Genomic DNA, 20,515 nt, shown 5'->3' with positions numbered 1-20,515 from the left:
TTAGTATCTTTAGACATATTTCTTCTTAATATTGTCATTTTTACTATACAACTTTAGATATCTTACCAAAGACTGCATAAGAGAGAACAATAGAAGCCAAAATATTATTATACTGAGGTATTTATTTCTTAATGGTGCACGTCTATTGTTAAGGGACTCAACATGCGAGAGCAGAGTATAATGTTATGATAACAGCCAGAAGAATTGACTGTTCAGTTAGTGAAAAGCATTAGGTGGCGTTGATATATTAATCCCGTCGTCGTGAATCCTCTAGGGAGAGGAGATTATGATAGCAGATTATATCAGTTATAATATTACATCATGCGCTGAACTGTAATATGGGTTTTAATCATTATTTTGCGAGTTCGCCAAGAAGATTTCTTTAAATTTGGTACATATGTTCACAACTCATACACCGGTTTATCTCATGAAAACATTACCACGCCTTGTCTGTACATTAACCTAGAGTTGAACAATTCCATTTTGGCAGCAATTATTTCATCGACCGGGTCTTCACTTCATGTTAATATCTTTAGACATATTTCTTCTTAATATTGTCATTTTTACTATACAACTTTAATTAAGATATCTTACCCTGCACTGCAATAGAGAGAACAATAGAAGCCAAAATATTATAATAAATTAACGATACTGAGGTATATATTTTTTAATGGTGCACGTCTATTGTTAAGGGACTCAACATGCGAGAGCAGAGTATAATGTTATGATTACAGCCAGAAGAATTGACTGTTCATTTAGTGGCGTTGATACATTAATCCCGTCGTCGTGAATCCTCTAGGGAAAGGAGATTATGATAGCAGATTATATCAGATTATAATATTACATCATGCGCTGAACTGTAATATGGGTTTTAATCATTATTTTGCGAGTTCGCCAAGAAGATTTCTTTAAATTTGGTAGATTTGTTCACAACTCATACATCGGTTTATCTCATGAAAACATTACCACGCCTTGTCTGTACATTAACCTAGAGTTGAACAATTCCATTTTGGCAGCAATTATTTCATCGACCGGGTCTTCACTTCATGTTAATATCTTTAGACATATTTCTTCTTAATATTGTCATTTTTACTATACAACTTTAATTAAGATATCTTACCCCGCACTGCAATAGAGAGAACAATAGAAGCCAGAATAATATAGTAAATTATAATACTGAGGTATATATTTTTAATGGTGCACGTCTATTGTTAAGGGACTCAACATGCGAGAGCAGGGTATAATGTTATGATTACAACCAGAAGAATTGACTGTTCATTTAGTGAAAAGCATTAGGTGGCTTTGATATATTAATCCCGTCGTCGTGAATCCTCTAGGGAAAGGAGATTATTATAGCAGATTATACCAGATTATAATATTACATCATGCGCTGAACTGTGATATGGGTTTTAATTATTATTTTGCTAGTTCGCCAAGAAGATTTGTTTAAATTTGGTATATATGTTCACAACTCATACATCGGTTTATCTCATGAAAACATTACCACGCCTTGTCTGTACATTGACATAGAGTTGAACAATTCCATTTTGAAAGCAATTATTTCATCGACCGGGTCTTCACTCCATGTTAATATCTTTAGACATATTACTTCTTAATATTGTCATTTTTACTATGCAACTTTAATAAATATATCTTACCCAGCACTGCAATAGAGAGAAAAAAGAAGCCAATATATTATTGTAAATGAACGATACTATATATTTCTTGATAGCGCACGTCAATTGAGACTCAACATGCGAGAGCAGAGTATAAAGTTATGATTACAGCCAGAACAATTTACTGTTAATTTAGTGCAATGCATTAATTGACATTGATATATTAACCCCGTCGTCGTGAATCCTCACAGATAGGAGACCTTAACAGTCAGTCCCCAGCGGTGTGAAAAGTGCTTTCTGTTCTTGTAGAATATGCACGACTTTTCATGACCTCACAACTAATATATAATTAGGTTAAACTTGTCATTTCCAAAGATCAATTTCTCAGTCATTTACTAATTTTTATGTATGGTTATAGTTGAATTTGATAACCGGAAGGTGTTAAATCCAATCCTTATTCCAAACAAATATGAAGGAGTGGAAAGGGAATTTCGCCCGTATATTCCGAACTTAACTTAACCACTTTCGAACATTCTTGTTCAGTTATATAACTTTGAAGTGAAATTTATTTTCTCATGTTCACACCCGTTACCGTCTGGGGGAGTCCAGTTGTAACTCTGGATCATGAGTATACAACATAACACTATTAACGTTTTATTTACACAATAACTTTCCCAGCAATTTATGGTACTACTATCATAAAAAATTGAGCCTTATCTTATCAGAATTTTAAATGTGCTTATTCACTGAAAAGAAGTATACCTTTTACTCACTATTTTGCAATTGGCTAACAAGCTTTGTTAAATTTTTTGTAAACAAGTTCACATTTTATACATTTTTCAAAAACATAAAAACGTTTCCATGCACTGTTTGTCTGTATATTGACTTAGTTAAAAAAATCATTTTGGCAACATTTACTTCATCGAATGGTTCTTCACTTCATGTGAATGTCTATAAACGTATTCACTTCTTACTATATATATATATATTTTACTATAAGTCGTCAAATTAAGATATCTTACCATCGTCTTCTATAGAGAAAACAACAGAAGAAAATATAACAGTAAATTAAAGTTACTGAAGAGTATATTTCCATACGTTACAGCAGTTTTCTTGTTTACGTACTCAACGTCCAAGAGCAACATAATTTACTGCATACATCCAGAATAATCGACTGTTCATTAAATACAAGGCATTAACTGACGTTGGTTCATTACCCCCGTCGAAGTGAATCAATACTGATAGGCGATAACCTTGATCACAGGTGTATTCATTATCGTTGGAACCTGATTTACGGTCTTCTCTCACATATCGTTTCACAAATCGACGGTATCGTCACTTCATGTAAATGTCTTTAAACGTATTCACTTCTTAATAATTAATCATATTGCAATAAGTCGTCAAATTAAATGTCTTACCGGCCATCCCTATAGAGAAATGTTTCCGTAAATTAAAGTTATTGAAGTGTTTATTTCTTTATGTTACAATTATTTTCTCTTTTATACTACACAACATGTGATAGAAGAGTATACTTTTACAAATACAAGCAGAAACAAGAGGCTATTTATTAAGCGAAAAAACATTACGATACGTTGGAACATTACCGAGTAGGTGCACTTTTCCTTTCCTATTTACCGTCTGTGTCTTACATCAGAGACAACTGAGGTTATCTACATTCTTCCTACTCTGACTTTAAGCTGACAACTTTGTATTACTATAAACCTTTAGTGTCATAAACGATGAGAGGAACCCTTCTAGGTCTGAATAAGTGAATAAGTCGAGGTTCTATGGGACTGCCGCTCAGCTTCGTGTGTGTGATTCATTTTAAAACCTTGCGCCTTGTTTCAGGAGATTATTACATTCGCTGAACTGTAGTATATACCTTTTTTCACTATTTTGAAAGTTGGTTAAGAGTGTCTTTAATTTAGATCAATTTTCTTGTTCAAGTGGTCAACATTTGAGATCAAAGAGATACCGTTATGACTACAGTTAACACAATTAGCCATTCCGTCATTACAAAGAATTAACAACCGTACCTTAACGTTGAGGTTTATACATAATTGGTCTTTGAATATATGGTGAGAAAATCTACATTAACTTAGCTTTTGTCCATGTTTTAAGGTATTTTCATTACCATTAACACAAATTATGCACAACCCTGCACAACCCTGCATATCCCTACACGATGTCATAAACACAATCCCGGACAATGCCATGAGAACAGTGCTTCACCATCATCCGCAATCCTGTGTTATGCTATGAAGATAATCCTGCACAATGCCATTAACACAATCCTGTACAAAGCCACGAACACAATGCTTCACATTCCTGTGCAATGCTATGAACACAATCTTAAGTTAGCGGCAAAATGACTTCAAATAAAAGCCAACATATGACCTTTGTTAACTTACTGCAAGATTCCGGAGCTGTAGATAAGCCGAAAAGAAGAGTGACATCGTTATAACTTTCATTATGACGTCACAGGGCATTGTTAAAAGAACAGCGACGGAAATATAATATAAAACAATTAATATGAAACGTATTCAATACAAAGATAAAGGACATTTCTGGGAGCCTTAAAGCATTATATTAGCTTTCCAAACTCAGTTCAATGCATTATATCATAAAGTATCCAACATTCAATATTCGAATTCCCACACAATGTAATATGATCTTGTTTATTAACTAAAAATACGCACATATTTCGCAGAGTTGACCGAAATCTAATTGGAGCAAAGAAAATATAAGAATGGCAAAATAACCATTCAAATTTACTTTCCAAATATTTCATATTGTTATTACGCCGCTTAGACCATTTTCTGTTTCATGCTCAACATAATGAACCTATGAAAAGAAATATGATCATAAAACTGTATTTCAGTGTTTTGCGAGGCTGAGACGTGACATCACAATCAGAGCCAGTAAACTGAAATACCATTAAGCCGCGTGAAAGATCCAGGAATTCTTCAACATAATGGGTCCTTTGAATTAAAAGTTCGAAACGCTGTTTTCTCTATCGACATTATCAGCATCATTGCTTGGAATCTCAACAGTGACATTGTCAAAATGTTAAATTATATGGAATTTGGTATGAATAAGAAATGCTGCAAGACGAAATAAACTATTTGCTTATTATTCCATCTCCCTACTTTTAATGTATAGGGAGAAAAGATATTGTACTTCACTCCACAACTCTAAAGTGTCGAAGTGTGTGTGTGGGTTTGTCTGTGTGTATGTATGTGTGAGCAAACAAGTGTTGCGAACTCCTCTTAGACCGTAAGTCAAATCATGTACAAACTTGGTGGGTAGGTATCTGACCATGTAAAATCGTGCTTTTGTGATTGATGACGTCATAGGTCACACGCCCAGAGGTCAAAGACGAAGACACCTTCAAATTGGTTTTTAGCCCTTTTCTGCTTGTCAACATCTATGTTAAATGCAGCAAACCACACGATATGTAGAGAATGATGAAACGAATATTAAAATATAACAGATTTAAGTGTTTAGGTTCGATAACAAAGGTCAGTTGAGGTGAAAGGTCAATTTGGCCTAATGATAGCAACCAGAAGCATTCAGAAGAAACCCAACAATCACAACCGTCATGGAAGGGTGAGATCTGCAACTCCATCGATTGCCCTCTCGTTTCTTATTATTTGGAATTCCTGGAAGCGACAATAAATACTAACTTCATGAGGAATGAAAAAAAATTACATTGACATTTCTGAACGCATTCTTTGTTATGAGTAGCAGGTGGTATGAATTTTGATTTAATATAAAGTGTAGTTGGGTAATGTCGCAAAGACAATTTCCATTACAGTCGATGACATTTTTTAGTGCACTTTCACACTTTAAACTATTAAGGATGTAGTGTCGTCGTACTATCGTAGGAATGGATGAAAGCAACATTGGATAGAAAAAAGAAAAGACATAATCATGAGTAACATACCACAACCTGGACGTGTGACAAAAGCCGCAATGAAAAAGAATAACATTTTAAGAGTTTTATCGCTAGAGCTACAATAAGCAACATTACGCTAAAATTCCAAGTGGAAACATTTAATTGACTTGCCACCTTCACTGGTGTAATGCGTATGTCAAGTACTTTAAGAAAACTATGTGGTTAACATGGTACCAGAGTAAGAGAGTGCCCCGTGGTAGGGACTTCACAACTTAAGTATAATAAAAGAAAAAACTTATACAATGAAGGCTATGTTAATTTCAAGGGTAACAATGACAAATGATGTTTTGTTCAGTGCGGGGTTCATGAATGTAGAATGCACGTGAATTTTACAATTGTTCAAGAAGGGTATTTGCGACTCAATTCGTGGAATGCCGTGTTTAATATTCAATTTTCACAAAAATGTGATTACCTGAGCATGTTCGGCAATTTTCACTCAACTCTGTAAAGACGAAATTAAAGAGGTGTTATATCCTCATCATCTTCATCATCATCATCATCATCATCATCATCATCATCATCATCATCATCATCATCATCATCATCATCATCATCATCATCATCATCATCATCATCATCATCATCATCATCATCATCATCATCATCATCATCATCATCATCATCATCATCATCATCATCATCATCATCATCATCATCATCATCATCATCCTCATCCTCATCATCTTCATCACTGTCAACATCATTCTTCACATCATCATCATCATCATCATCATCATCATCATCATCATCATCATCATCATCATCATCATCATCATCATCATCATCATCATCATCATCATCATCATCATCATCATCATCATCATCATCATCATCATCATCATCATCATCATCATCATCATCATCATCATCATATTCACATTATCATACACATCATCCTAATCATTATTATCATACACATCATCCTAATCATTATCATCATCATCATCATCATCATCATCATCATCATCATCATCATCATCATCATCATCATCATCATCATCATCATCATCATCATCATCATCATCATCATCATCATCATCATCATCATCATCATCATCATCATCATCCTCCTCCTCCTCCTCCTCATCATCATCATCATCATCATCATCCTAAACATATTCCTCATCATCGTCATGATACTCATCATCGTCCTCATCATCATCATCATCATCATCACCATACTTATCATCACCATCATCATCATCAACATCATCATCATCATCAACATCATCATTATCCTCATCTTCATCCTCATCATCATCATCATCATCATCATCATCATCATCAACATCATCATTATCCTCATCTTCATCATCATCATCATCATCATCATGATCCTCATCGTCATCATCATCATCATCATCATGATCCTCATCATCATCATCATCATCATCATCATCATCATCATCATCATCATCATCATCATCATCATCATCATCATCATTCATCATCATCATCATCATCATCATCATCATCATCATCATCATCATCATCATCATCATCATCATCATCATCATCATCATCATCATCATCATCATCATCATCATCCTCATCCTCATCATCTTCATCACTGTCAACATCATTCTTCACATCATCATCATCATCATCATCATCATCATCATCATCATCATCATCATCATCATCATCATCATCATCATCATCATCATCATCATCCTCCTCCTCATCATCATCATCATCATCCTAAACATATTCCTCATCATCGTCATGATACTCATCATCGTCCTCATCATCATCATCATCATCATCATCATCATCATCATCATCATCATCATCATCACCATACTTATCATCACCATCATCATCATCAACATCATCATCATCATCAACATCATCATTATCCTCATCTTCATCCTCATCATCATCATCATCATCATCATCATCATCATCATCATCATCATCATCATCATCATCATCATCATCATCATCATCATCATCATCATCATCATCATCATCATCATCATCATCATCATCATATTCACATTATCATACACATCATCCTAATCATTATTATCATACACATCATCCTAATCATTATCATCATCATCATCATCATCATCATCATCATCATCATCATCATCATCATCATCATCATCATCATCCTCCTCCTCCTCCTCCTCATCATCATCATCATCATCATCATCCTAAACATATTCCTCATCATCGTCATGATACTCATCATCGTCCTCATCATCATCATCATCATCATCACCATACTTATCATCACCATCATCATCATCAACATCATCATCATCATCAACATCATCATTATCCTCATCTTCATCCTCATCATCATCATCATCATCATCATCATCATCATCAACATCATCATTATCCTCATCTTCATCATCATCATCATCATCATCATGATCCTCATCGTCATCATCATCATCATCATCATGATCCTCATCATCATCATCATCATCATCATCATCATCATCATCATCATCATCATCATCATCATTCATCATCATCATCATCATCATCATCATCATCATCATCATCATCATCATCATCATCATCATCATCATCATCATCATCATCATCATCATCATCATCATCATCATCATCATCATCATCCTCATCCTCATCATCTTCATCACTGTCAACATCATTCTTCACATCATCATCATCATCATCATCATCATCATGATCATCATCATCATCATCATCATCATCATCATCATCATCATCATCATCATCATCATCATCATCATCCTCCTCCTCCTCATCATCATCATCATCATCCTAAACATATTCCTCATCATCGTCATGATACTCATCATCGTCCTCATCATCATCATCATCATCATCATCATCATCATCATCATCATCATCACCATACTTATCATCACCATCATCATCATCAACATCATCATCATCATCAACATCATCATTATCCTCATCTTCATCCTCATCATCATCATCATCATCATCATCATCATCATCATCATCATCATCATCATCATCATCATCATCCTCCTCAGCATCATCATCATCCTTAACATCTTCCCCATCATCGTCATGATACTCATCATCGTCCTCATCATCATCATTATCATCATCCTACACATCATCATCCTTATCCTCATCATCATCATCATTATCATTATCGTCACCATTCTCATCATCCTCATCATGCTCATCATCATACTCGTCATCCTAATCATCATCTTCAACATTCTCCTCATCATCCATATCATCATCATCGTCATCTTCGTCTTCATTTACCTTTACACCTACGGGGATCTGCGAGAATCACCGAAAGAGACAGAAAAGAAACCCGCAACATTACGTTTTACCAATTAAACTTAAAGGTATTGTCTGGTAGAAGATGTTGATACATTTTCCTCGTAGTGCTTATTTTTTTATTTCTAACCATTTGGAAATTGTCCCCATGAGACGTTTTCTTCTTGTAGAAATCTGTTTTAAAAATTCACCAGTTTCTCAACAAAAGCACCGTTTGTTCGAACGCATCAATTTGGTTTGTATTGACGTAGTGCATGCAAATAGGCAAAACGAGCGACTTGAAGTTAGCACTCCAATTTCCTCAGCAAATACACTCTAGCGTGTACACGCACAGGTGATTGCCTATTATATATTACGTACACATCGCGAACGTAAACAGCCTACCATGCCCAGTTGGTATACGTACATAGCGTTGCACATCATACACTCTCACACTCAAACAACAGTTATTCGAAATCGCTGAAATAAAATTCATGGATCAACTTTACAGTAAAGGAAACTTCAAAAGTATTTAAGTCACCGACATATCAAGCTTGGCGGAATCGATAGCAGAGCAGAATGTATTACCGAGAAGCTTAGGCTTCGCAGAACTGTCCGATTGTAAACGTTAGAGTAGCCTACATGCGAACATTCTTTGCGTTGGAGCTGGACAGCGCGATATATAAACAACGAAGAGTCTGCTGTTCAAACTTATCCGGTTTTACACACAAATCACGAAATGTCAGATGCACTACATATATGACGGCTTAACGATTTTTTAAAAGATATAAATTTATAAGAAATTTCACCGAAAATTAAGGAAGAAATTAATCTGTATTCAAACGTAGTTTATGTTGTGATCACTGTAGGAACTGTATGCAGTGTGGGTTATGTCGCAATCTGCATTTGCGAATATGACGTCACGTTCTTTGTAAATTTGAAATATCCATCCTACACGATGAAAAAATCGTTTCTCTGTCAAACGCAACATTAGCGTTCTCATATTTTGAAAACATGTTTGGACTATAATTTATCGTATTTTAAGGTAACTTCTAAGGGCTACCAGAAAATTCTTTTAAGGACACTTATTTAAATATCAATATTTGGTTTATCGCTCGTACAGAATATCTATACAAATGTTGCATTTGTCAAAGGATTCAATATCTTTATTTTACACCACCTTTGAAGATGTAATAACATTTCATCCAGGAAGGAAATTCACTTTCTAAATATATTATTGAAAAGATAATATTTATATGCAAGACGTGAACTTTAATAAAATATTTCCCAATGTTATTTATATTCTTTTGCTTTCGAATCATCAAACCGTCTACTTTCAAATAATAAACTTAAATAGCTATACTAATAATACAATTATTAAAAAGATGTTACGCACTCAAGTCACAGAGTTCGTAGATGCCTGTCAGAATCAAGAGGAAAGCAAATTACCATAAAACCATAACAAATAGTATTCGCTTGAAACATTTCTAAATTATATTAGATTATATATTGGAGGGTGGGGTGGATCGGGAGAGGGGACTGGGGTAAGGAAGTAAACCATTTGATTGAAGCCTCCAACGTTTAAGTTTGCGAGATTTATATGAAAGGCAACATTCGAATTCGATATCCATTGCTTCTCCAGCACTACACCCCGCCACACGCATGGAGCACAAGGTATTATTTAGTAAATTTACATAATAAAAAAATGTGAACTGCACATCAACCCCGGCTCCATTCTGCAGAATTTCCCAATAGCAGACTGACTAAATTAATCAATTTGGTTATTACTCTTTGGCTACTTCTAATTAATAGCGTCCTTGTGTTTAAAATTTACTGCAAAGCTTCTGATTGGTTCGCAACCTTTTAAATTCATATTTAATGAACTGTTGGGTACTTCGTTTACTAGTGTAGCAGAATACAGTATGTTTAAAGGCACGATATTTTCCAACACAACAATGTCATATAGGTTGAGTCACACTTAACGTATGATTACTTGAGGCAAAATTTAAATCTTCATACGTTATAGAAAAGAAAAGAAAAAGTTAAGAGATAATATTTTTGGGTTCAAGCTGTTGCATATTTCACAATATTTAGTTTCATAAATTCTAATTCTCTGGTGGTCCCTTAAGGCTAGATTGATAATGACGTCGGGAAGAGCATGTCTGAAATTTGATAGTGAAGCTATTGTTTTACAAATTCTAATAGCCCAACGAAAATATGTTCTCTTGACATTATACATAGAACACCCTCTAGCGATATCCAACATACTAGTTCTTGACAAGTTTTAAGTGCATTGTGGCATGTTATTTGAGTTGATGAAAGCCTTATGTTTTCCTTTAGAGCTTTGTGTTGCATCTGAGAAACTGACCTGATGATCTGTTAGACTTAGTAGCCCAGTCACTTTAATTGATGATCCAGGTGATTTTTTGGGGCATATTTTTAATTAAACAGTGCACAGAAATACAACATGGAGTGACAATGGAGCTTTTTAACGAGCTGTAACCTATCAACATGAACTATCTGCCTAAAGTCATTTTTCAAATGAAGAAAGCGACCACAAATACAATCAATTGATATTAACATACTGCATTCCTCCCCCGGATCTGTAGACAGTTGAAAAAACAGGGAAAAGGGAATGTTTTGAAGTCATCGCTATACAACTATGCAATCACATTGCTAATACAATTCAACAAAACCTACTATTCATTATAAAATATACGACATTAATTTTCACACGATGCAAAAAAATACTTGTGGAATTAAATTGAAGTAAAGAAATGATAAGCTGATTATTGTGATTTAGGGTGAAGAATACAAATAAGGAAAATAGATGTGGTGTAGGAAGATTTAGATCATATGTAACGAATATAACGGTTACCGAGGTTATTACAATACCAGTATACGGCGGACACAATTAACAATTAAAGTGGGTATCTACATATACCCTGTGTAAGAGCATTGCCCATTTTTCAAGCATCTCTACAATAAATTCTACTTCTGAATATTTCATAAAAACGGCTAAAGCAGCACTTTTTCAATACATTTTTTTTTCTACTGTTCAAGAAAATGGTACTTTTAACTGTCATGATTTCTCAACAAACGGATTTAGCAAGGGTAGAAAATGGAAGAGTGAACCATTTATTGACAAATACGGCACTTCTCATTTATTTGCATGAGCCTTTTGTCCCCTTCTCTTTTTAAACATGGCTTTGGGTGGGGTGAGGTGAATTACCAAACTCATGTCATGAATGAAAACATTGAAGATGATATACGCACTTTTTAGGCAGCTTAATGGGAACTCTGTTAGGATTAAGACAAAAGAGTAATACAGAATAATTGTAACAGTTTACATTTCAAATATTTCATTTTCTTCTTTCATGCTATCATGCATGTTATTATTTTAAATATTCTAAAAACAAAAAACTATATCAAGTTATACAAAAGTTTTAATATCAACTTAAAACAACTGCATGATCTGCTATCCATGGGCTTCCATAGTTAGCCATGTTCTAATGTTGGTATGCCCGTAATTGTCAAAATGATGTTTTTGTAATGCGAATTAACCCCTGACCTTTGAACCTATGTAGGCACTAGATCCAATGACCGGGCACATACTAAGTGTTTGAAGTTAACCGATGGTGGATTAGTTCGCGTAACGACACTCCCCCCCCCCCCCCCAATAAAAAATTCAAACTACTTTAAATTCGCATGCTAGGTCTGTGGAAAGTAACATTATGTAGCGCATACGTGATAAATGACGTCAGAGGTCAAATAACCCTAAAGGCAACATTTTAGTGATGTAATTATTCGCATACCAAAATGGCTGAATCCCTCAAGTTAAATTCAGAAAAAGAGGATTTGGGTCATAACGTTTATCATTTAAACTTGGTGGATATGTATCAGCACATTGTGTAATGCCTCCGTACATTGATAAATGGCCGCAACCCTCGCACCCTGTAAAATGTCAGATAGTTTACAGCTTAGGCATTAATTTAAAACCGGAATGCAAAATGCATTGAGGTTTCGATGACTTTATTCTACAAGAGTTGTGCTTGTTCACCAGAAATAGCCCTTATAATAAAAATTTCCTAAACCACTATTTTGATACAATTACACTATGGCATGATACACACATGTCAGTCTACTGCACATAGCAATACACACCTCTACCAAAAACAATTGAGTTCTATTCCACATAACTCATTCACATGCTTAGCATGTAAAGTATCCCATTTTCCTCAATTAAGACAATGTGTTGACAATGTCTTCTGTTGACCTCAGGTGACCATTGACCACCACGAAAAACCATAGGCTTTTTCTCAATACGATGCATAATCATGTTAAGTGTAAACAGTATTCATGCTTCCTATCTTGAGATATCGTTGTTGACAAGATGGGCGTCACAGACACATACACACAACCACGGGCACATACACACGCCAACATAGCTGCATAGGTTTCTATTGTCATCCAAACCCAAAAGAAGTTTAGGTGATCTAAAGTGTTCCACGTAGTAATTCAAACATAATAGTTGAGTGAATGTGTATAGAATGTAGTGCCTCGGTGATTAATGACATCAATACGTCAAAGGTTAAATATAAGCAGTTCGGCCAGTACGCATATACCGAAATAACAAATTGCCAAAACACATGAAGGATATCAGGTCAACCAAAAGTCACATGATCAAACCAGGTCAAATGTCAATTTGAGCTCAGTGGGGGCGAAAAACTTTAGATTTGATGATAAACAACAATACCGATGGACTTCACACTTGATGTGAGCAAGGGCTTATAATGTAGGGCATAGGTTATTAAGAGAATATATTTACAAAACCATTGGTTAGACGTGAAACGTTAATATAATAAAAACAGCTATTCGGTCATGACACGTACACCAAAATGACCGAAACCCTCAAACCCATCTACGATATTGGAGTATGAACGTTTACATAACAATAAAACGTCGAAGGCGTGTAAGAAAGAATGTGGCGAACTACTCCTAGTTCTTAAACCTGAACCTTGATTGTTGAGTGTATGACAATCGATGTGTCCCCAGATTGAAGTGTTCATATACCCAACTGTGGCCTGCAACTCCATGGATTAACTACTTCTTACAACCATTTAAAAGGATGAGAATGTTAGCAAGGCATACCCTAGTGAAAGTGAACAACATCATCCACCATTCCCAAACCCACCCCACCCCTCCCTTTTCACTTCCATCCCTCCATGTTCAGCATAGCATACGTGAGAAAGACGGTATTTATGTAACCATTACATACATACGATGTGCAAGTTGTAATCCATAAACCCTTGCGGGTTTCTCCCACAGTTGTGGTCGCTTAAGCGTCGTAAAAATAACTGCTGATTATTATTGAGATTAATATAGAGGATTGAGTGAATACTTACTGATGAACTCACTCGCATAGCAGCCAGTCAGTGTGATCCATAAGAACGCGTACAGTTTCATGATTGGTTTTGTCGAATAGTATGTCAACCTGTAGACCAATAATAGATCAAAAGTGGAATCCGAATAAGGGATAAAGAGTCGGTACCAAGAAATTGGAAAGGTGAAATGTCTACAAATAATTATAATTAATAACTTATTCTACTGATTAATCAATGCAGATCAAGCGATAAATATGAAAAACATTATCCATGTCATATTGAAACAAACATACATCAGGCATATTAATTTGTCAAGTAGAAAACCGCAAAATTTTACATAAAAGCAAAGAAGATATTACTAGTATGCAACAAGTGTTTCTAAAGACAGATAAGGAACGGTGAATCTGCGTGTATGTGTGTGTGTGCTTGGAGGGGGGGGGGTCTCTGTGTGTGTCCATGTCTAAGCCTGACAAGTGGCGATATGGGACAAATGAAATTTCTGTCACCAGTTACCAACAATAGTGACCAATAGTCATGGGTTGTATAGATAGAGAGTTGTAGAAGAAAGGTAAATGGCATCGCTTGTATAGGTAATTCAATAAAAAACAAGTTTTGTTGTGTATGTGTATGGGGAGGGGAGGGGGTCGTTTGTATGTGTGTGGCGAGGATGGAAGCTGGTGGTGGTGGCAGGTTGAAGTGGTCACATCATTCAGATTTAATGGGGACTTTGATTATGATCTTTCATGGGCAAAACAACGATAGGAGGGCACACTTGACACAGTGTATTAATTTTTAGTCTATACAATACGATGATTTTAATCCGTCAAGTAAATGATTTCACCAAAAGTAGGGAGAAGAGATATTCGGGTGCCATTTCATTGAATTCACTAGAAATAATAATAAATAATAATAAATATGACGTTTGGCAATATATTTTAAATTGTTTGTAGTATATGTGGTGGGAAATTTGAGGGCCCTTAAAACCACACTGCAATTTGAGAACCTCGTGTCAATTGTTAATCACTGATCAGTGAATGTTTGAATTCACTAAACGAAAGATCTATATTGCTGCTGTTCTATCTAAATATCTACTGTGTTAGTAGTGTACTCTCTTAACTCGTAAGATTGACAAAGTCAGTGGTAGCTAAGATTGACAGTAGTTTTCAATCTATTTGATTGAAAATGAACTGAAATCTAAGCTAATAGATTGAATACGTCTTATCCTTGACTTAATCGTTTTTTAGATTTACAGATATATCCAATGAAAACGCTAGAATCAAGTCACGTGGTGCAAATAAAAGTCAGTCTTGTAAAGATTGACTTTTATCCAATCAGATTACGCCAAAACAAATACCAACGCTGCCTATTGTCCAATCAGATTTCGCAAAACCAAATACCCACTGCTGCACCGCGTACGTACACACAGCGTAATACATTATACCGGTCTTCTATATACTGCTCTGCACAACGCACTGCATGAAACGTATATGATAGTACACAGTACTGATTGACTGATTGTGCCAAAACAGCGGTGTATTTTAGTTCAGTTTCTTAAAACCTTTCGAAGAAGCCTTCTCATTTAAAGAAAGATGGCAGGAACCGTAAGAAATTTTCTGGCGAAGAAAGAGTTCACGGAGGAGATAATCACTATTCTAGAAGGTTCGTATTTTTGACTTTTTAACACCTTTCAGCTAGTTGTCGATCATGTAGCCTAGCATTTCGCTGTTCAGTCTGCTTAGTTGCTGATCTACTAAGCCTATGATAACGTTAGGCTTAACGTTACGCTTTTCTTATTGTCTGTATTTCAAAATGCTCGTTTTATACGCTTTCATTTACTCCTTTAATTTGTGTATCTGCCCATCTTCAATTTTCCTTTTCTTTTATTGTTGCATTTCCTACTTTAATTATATTAGACTTAAAGTTAGGCAAGTGTCTATTGTGACTTTTGGCGAAATGAGGTTTAACGCACTGCAGAGAAAATCACATGCGTATGTGCATGCGGTTTAATTCAATTACAGTAGGCCTAGGCTTTATCGTGATACATTTGAAACATTCATTCAACTTCGGTTGTGTAGTCTAGCAGCATGATAGATAAAGACCATCGCCATATTCACATTGAAACTTGTTAGGCCTATGGCAGGCAAGGCCTAACGTTAGACCTAGCCTTGGCCCTTGCTAGTGCTAAAATCAACTGTTAAACACTACAGTGCTGTGTTTCCTTCATACCTTCCCACCACATCCCTTGTGCAGAGTGTACAAAATTCTTCACACAGTGACAGTCTAGAATAGTATAATATCACGCTAGAATTGTATAGGAGAAAAAGTCATCAAATGATAAATCATTAATCACATTCCAGTTACTACTAGCTAGGAGAAACCCTCATGAGGATACTATGGCGCGAGAAAGCGGAATATATTGTGTACAACAATATATATGCTTTACTTGCAGAATATATACATGGTTTACTTCAAAAATACATTTTAGACATATTTATATATATTCTGAAAAAAAATATATTCTCTGACACAAAAACATTTATAATATAAATATATATTCTCTAAGAGAAAAATATATATTTTCTTATAATATATATATATATATATATATATCTTGTTAAGAAACATATATATTCTCTGACAGAAAAATATTTTTCTCTAACAAAATATATAAATTCTGAGACAGAAAAAAAAAATATTTTACAGGAAAAATTATATTCTGTGCAAAAATATATTTTTATTGTGTGTATGGAAAATATATATTCTCTAACAACAAAATTCTATTCTGTGCGAAAAAATATATTCTGGTCGAAAAATATATATATGCTGTACAAAGTACCAAAACATATATTCTCTGACAGAAAAATATTTTTCTCTAGCAAAATATATAAATTCTGAGACAGAAAAAATATATATTCTACAGGAGAAATTATATTCTGTGCAAAAATATATTTTTATTGTGTGTAAAGAAAATATATATATTCTCTAATATTCAAGACCTATTCTGTGCGAAAAATATATTCTGTACGAAAAATATATTCTGTGCGAAAAATATATATGCTGTACAAAGTACGGAGCTCTGTAAGTGCTGACTGAGATGTTCAGTAACTTCAGCAGTGACCAGCCTGTTCTTTACACTGGCCATTCATAAAACGCACATGTTTGCTCAGAATCTTAATGCAGTTCATAGTTAGTGGGTTTGCGATATCACATTGCACATGATAGTATCAGGGATTATTCCATAACAACTCCCTGATTGTACTACGGTACGTTCGACAGCGAAGCCTTCTGTACCGTACGTAACTAGCCGGCTTAACAGTAACTGCTCACTTCTTCACATTTCAAGGTTATTAGTTTGGAACGTTAGCCGGTGTGTTACGTAAGCAGTTTGCCAAACCTTGCAAAGGAAACGAACGTGTGAAAGTCATTATTTGCACAGCTCAAATTTCCTGCGATCTACCGCAAGTGCCTATTGAAATCTGTAAGGCAGGTAAACTGTTACGTCAGTGGTGCAGGGCGCATTTCACTCAATTGTATATTTTTTTTAGAGATATATATTTGTACGTAATATATTCCGCTTTCTCGCGCCATAGTATACACCTTATTGCCCAAAGGTTAATGGGACCATTGAACTACAAGCAGTTCACAGAACAAGGTCAGCAGCTGTGGGTTGGTCATACTGAAACTGTATACATGTGCAGTATATATATAAAAAGTGTGTATTCTCTGGACAGTAGGGTTAAGTGTGTAGTGATGCTTAATGCTTGTACATATCATGTTGTACTTATATGCAAGAAGTTTACTGCTCATTAAAATTGGTAAAGGCTTGTGACTTCTCTTGTCAGTTCAATATTATAATCCATATCGGCATAATATCATAATATCAAGCACAGTGCCCACAGATGGCAAAAGTGTGGATAGTATAGACTATCTAGTACATTTATTGCACTGTTACGGTACACCTTCTACGGTTACTGTGCATACATAATTACATGTGCAATAAAACAATTTGCGTGCTTTTCTATGATTTTTCTCAACCTCACTGATTCCACTATGCCATAACGACATACATAACTAGCCCATCTATTTAAATCTTACTTCAAATGGTGGCGTAAAAGTTGAAAATTTTGCAACTTTCAACTGTGTTTTTCTCCAAGATATTATCCGTTGGAATCCCAATAAACCTCACCGATAATATGAATATACACTACGAACGTCATTGACCAATCCATAATACAACACCATGCTTGATTTGTGTACAGTCTATATGGCAGTTGTACCAGGGAGTTCCATTACAACTCCCTGGTTGTACCAACGCAAAGTCTTGAATCTATTTTTAGCAACGGCTCATCACTAAACCTGCATATCTCTGATTGGTTGAATTCAAACTAGTAGGTTTGGGGGAACTGTATGCGATTAATTTTAAATATCGAGTTTGTCGTGGACACTTTTCTCATTATCTGCAAATATCTTATAAATATCTTAGTTGGCTCTCTTGTGATTGATATATGTAAAAAACTTGATGGACATGTCAAAAAAGTATAATACGGCGACCAAACGCAAAATGCTACTTTAAAAGCAGTTGAACATATTTTTCAAGCTTAAGCGTTAAAGAGTTAGCTCAACTGCAGAAATCATCCTCATTTCAGAAAATGGATAAAAGGAGAGCATTACCATGTGTTACAGTTATGACTCTTTTCTGCTTGTTATCCACAGAAAGGAACAGATGTTGAAGAAGCAACAAAGTTGAAAGAAGATTCAAGCAGCCATTGTTGCTATCCCTTGGTGCAGAAAAAGATCCGAAACAGTTCTTTGTAATATTGGACCGCATTGCAATTTCAGGAGGGCTTCATGTGGTGGATGCTTTAGACAGACTGTTTAAGTGTCATTATGTTTTTAATGTGGAGTACTCTCCAAGTTTGCAACAATTTTGGGAATTTATTGCTGCAATGAACTATGAAGTACTACCTCCAGCAACAGCAAAACCACAGGTCCGAGCTCTTGGTGCAGCAATAAGAGCACCACCCAAGTAATGATATTGACTTAAAATGGTGTTTACTGATGAAATATAAATAAAAGATTTAGCATTTAAAACAAGCATGCATAATTTTAGTTCAGCTCGGTATTCTTACCAGGTTGTTTTGTTTTAACCAAAAGGGACATAGCCTCAGTTTTTTTAATCCAATTCAGGTTCTTATTTGCCTATTGTATCTATAGGAAAGGCTAATTATTCAAATTTTCCTTTTACACCTGATAAAATCTTCAGTATGTTATTGCAAACTTCATTCTTTAACTTTAGAATTATGGAACACCAGTATTAAGCCTTCATCTTTAGCACATGAAAATGATTAAACTTATGGAACTCTAGTATTTCCCATGTTTTGTTTATCACTGCATCAGTAAATGCATGCCAGTGTTTTAATTATGTTTTATTTTAGCCTTCATCTTTAGCACCTGAAAATGTTTAAAATTATGGAACTCCAGTATTTCCCATGTTCTGCATGTTTTGTTTTCTTCACTGCATCAGTAAATAAATATAATTCGTCTACAAAGTACATTGTGTCTTTTCTGTTTCTGGTGTTTTCCTCAAGCGAAACTAAGTGGACATATACTCTTATGTTTATAGCTTCTGTTTGAGAATAATTTAATTGGGTGACAAAACCAATTGTTTCAATATATGTTTACAAAATTAACGTTGAAAGCTTAAACATAGACAAACTGCAAAACGAGTGACAATCATGATCATATTGATTGACAGTCCCAATCATATGAATAAAAAACCTTTTTAGACTAATAGTCATTCTAAATTAGATTCTAAAGTCAATCTATTAGATTTCTACCTTTTCAATCTATAACAGATTGAAAGTCAGTTTTTATGATCGAAGAGTCAATCGTATGGAATGACTTTTATCAATCTAATTGACTGATAGTTACAATCGTTTTAGATTGAAATTTAAAAGTCAATCGAATTTAGATTAAGAAAACCAATCCATTAGATTGATATATTAATCTTAAAAAACACTGACTTTCAATCTTTTAAGACTATTTTTTTTTCAATCTTAAGACAGATTGAAAGTCAATCTAAGCCGATTGGTCCCTAATATCAATCTGCCAAAGATTTAAAATTCAATCTTTAAGAGTGAAAAGTCAATCTTGCGAATTAAGAGAGTATGTTTGCGCAATAAGTATCACCTAATACGTGTTGCTTACAGTAAAAATAAATAACTATTGGGACCGTCCTTAACTTAAATGGATACTGATATTATGGAACAATACAACTTGAAAACACCTGGTGTAACTTCAATCAACCCGTG

General features: G+C 34.8%; 1 protein-coding gene and 1 long non-coding RNA gene across 2 annotated transcripts in view; both read right to left on the bottom strand.

The window, feature by feature from the left end:
* LOC139964488 (uncharacterized) overlaps nucleotides 1–20,515 on the bottom strand; it is a 133,688-nt gene that overhangs the window by 80,341 nt on the left and 32,832 nt on the right. The window lies entirely within an intron of this gene.
* LOC139964491 (uncharacterized) overlaps nucleotides 5,985–20,515 on the bottom strand; it is a 15,664-nt gene continuing 1,133 nt past the window's right edge. The window contains exons 2-7 of the long non-coding RNA XR_011791987.1: nucleotides 14,226–14,314; nucleotides 12,097–12,120; nucleotides 11,406–11,423; nucleotides 10,217–10,240; nucleotides 8,824–8,841; nucleotides 5,985–6,016 (exon numbers count right to left, since the gene is read on the bottom strand). This is a non-coding gene — a long non-coding RNA (uncharacterized lncRNA). The remainder of the gene's footprint in view (nucleotides 6,017–8,823; nucleotides 8,842–10,216; nucleotides 10,241–11,405; nucleotides 11,424–12,096; nucleotides 12,121–14,225; nucleotides 14,315–20,515) is intronic.

The sequence above is a fragment of the Apostichopus japonicus genome, chromosome 23 (assembly GCF_037975245.1).
Source record: "Apostichopus japonicus isolate 1M-3 chromosome 23, ASM3797524v1, whole genome shotgun sequence".
Lineage (NCBI taxonomy): Eukaryota > Metazoa > Echinodermata > Holothuroidea > Aspidochirotida > Stichopodidae > Apostichopus > Apostichopus japonicus.
Note: the sequence above shows the minus strand (reverse complement) of the source record. Positions and strands in the feature narration are given on the sequence as shown.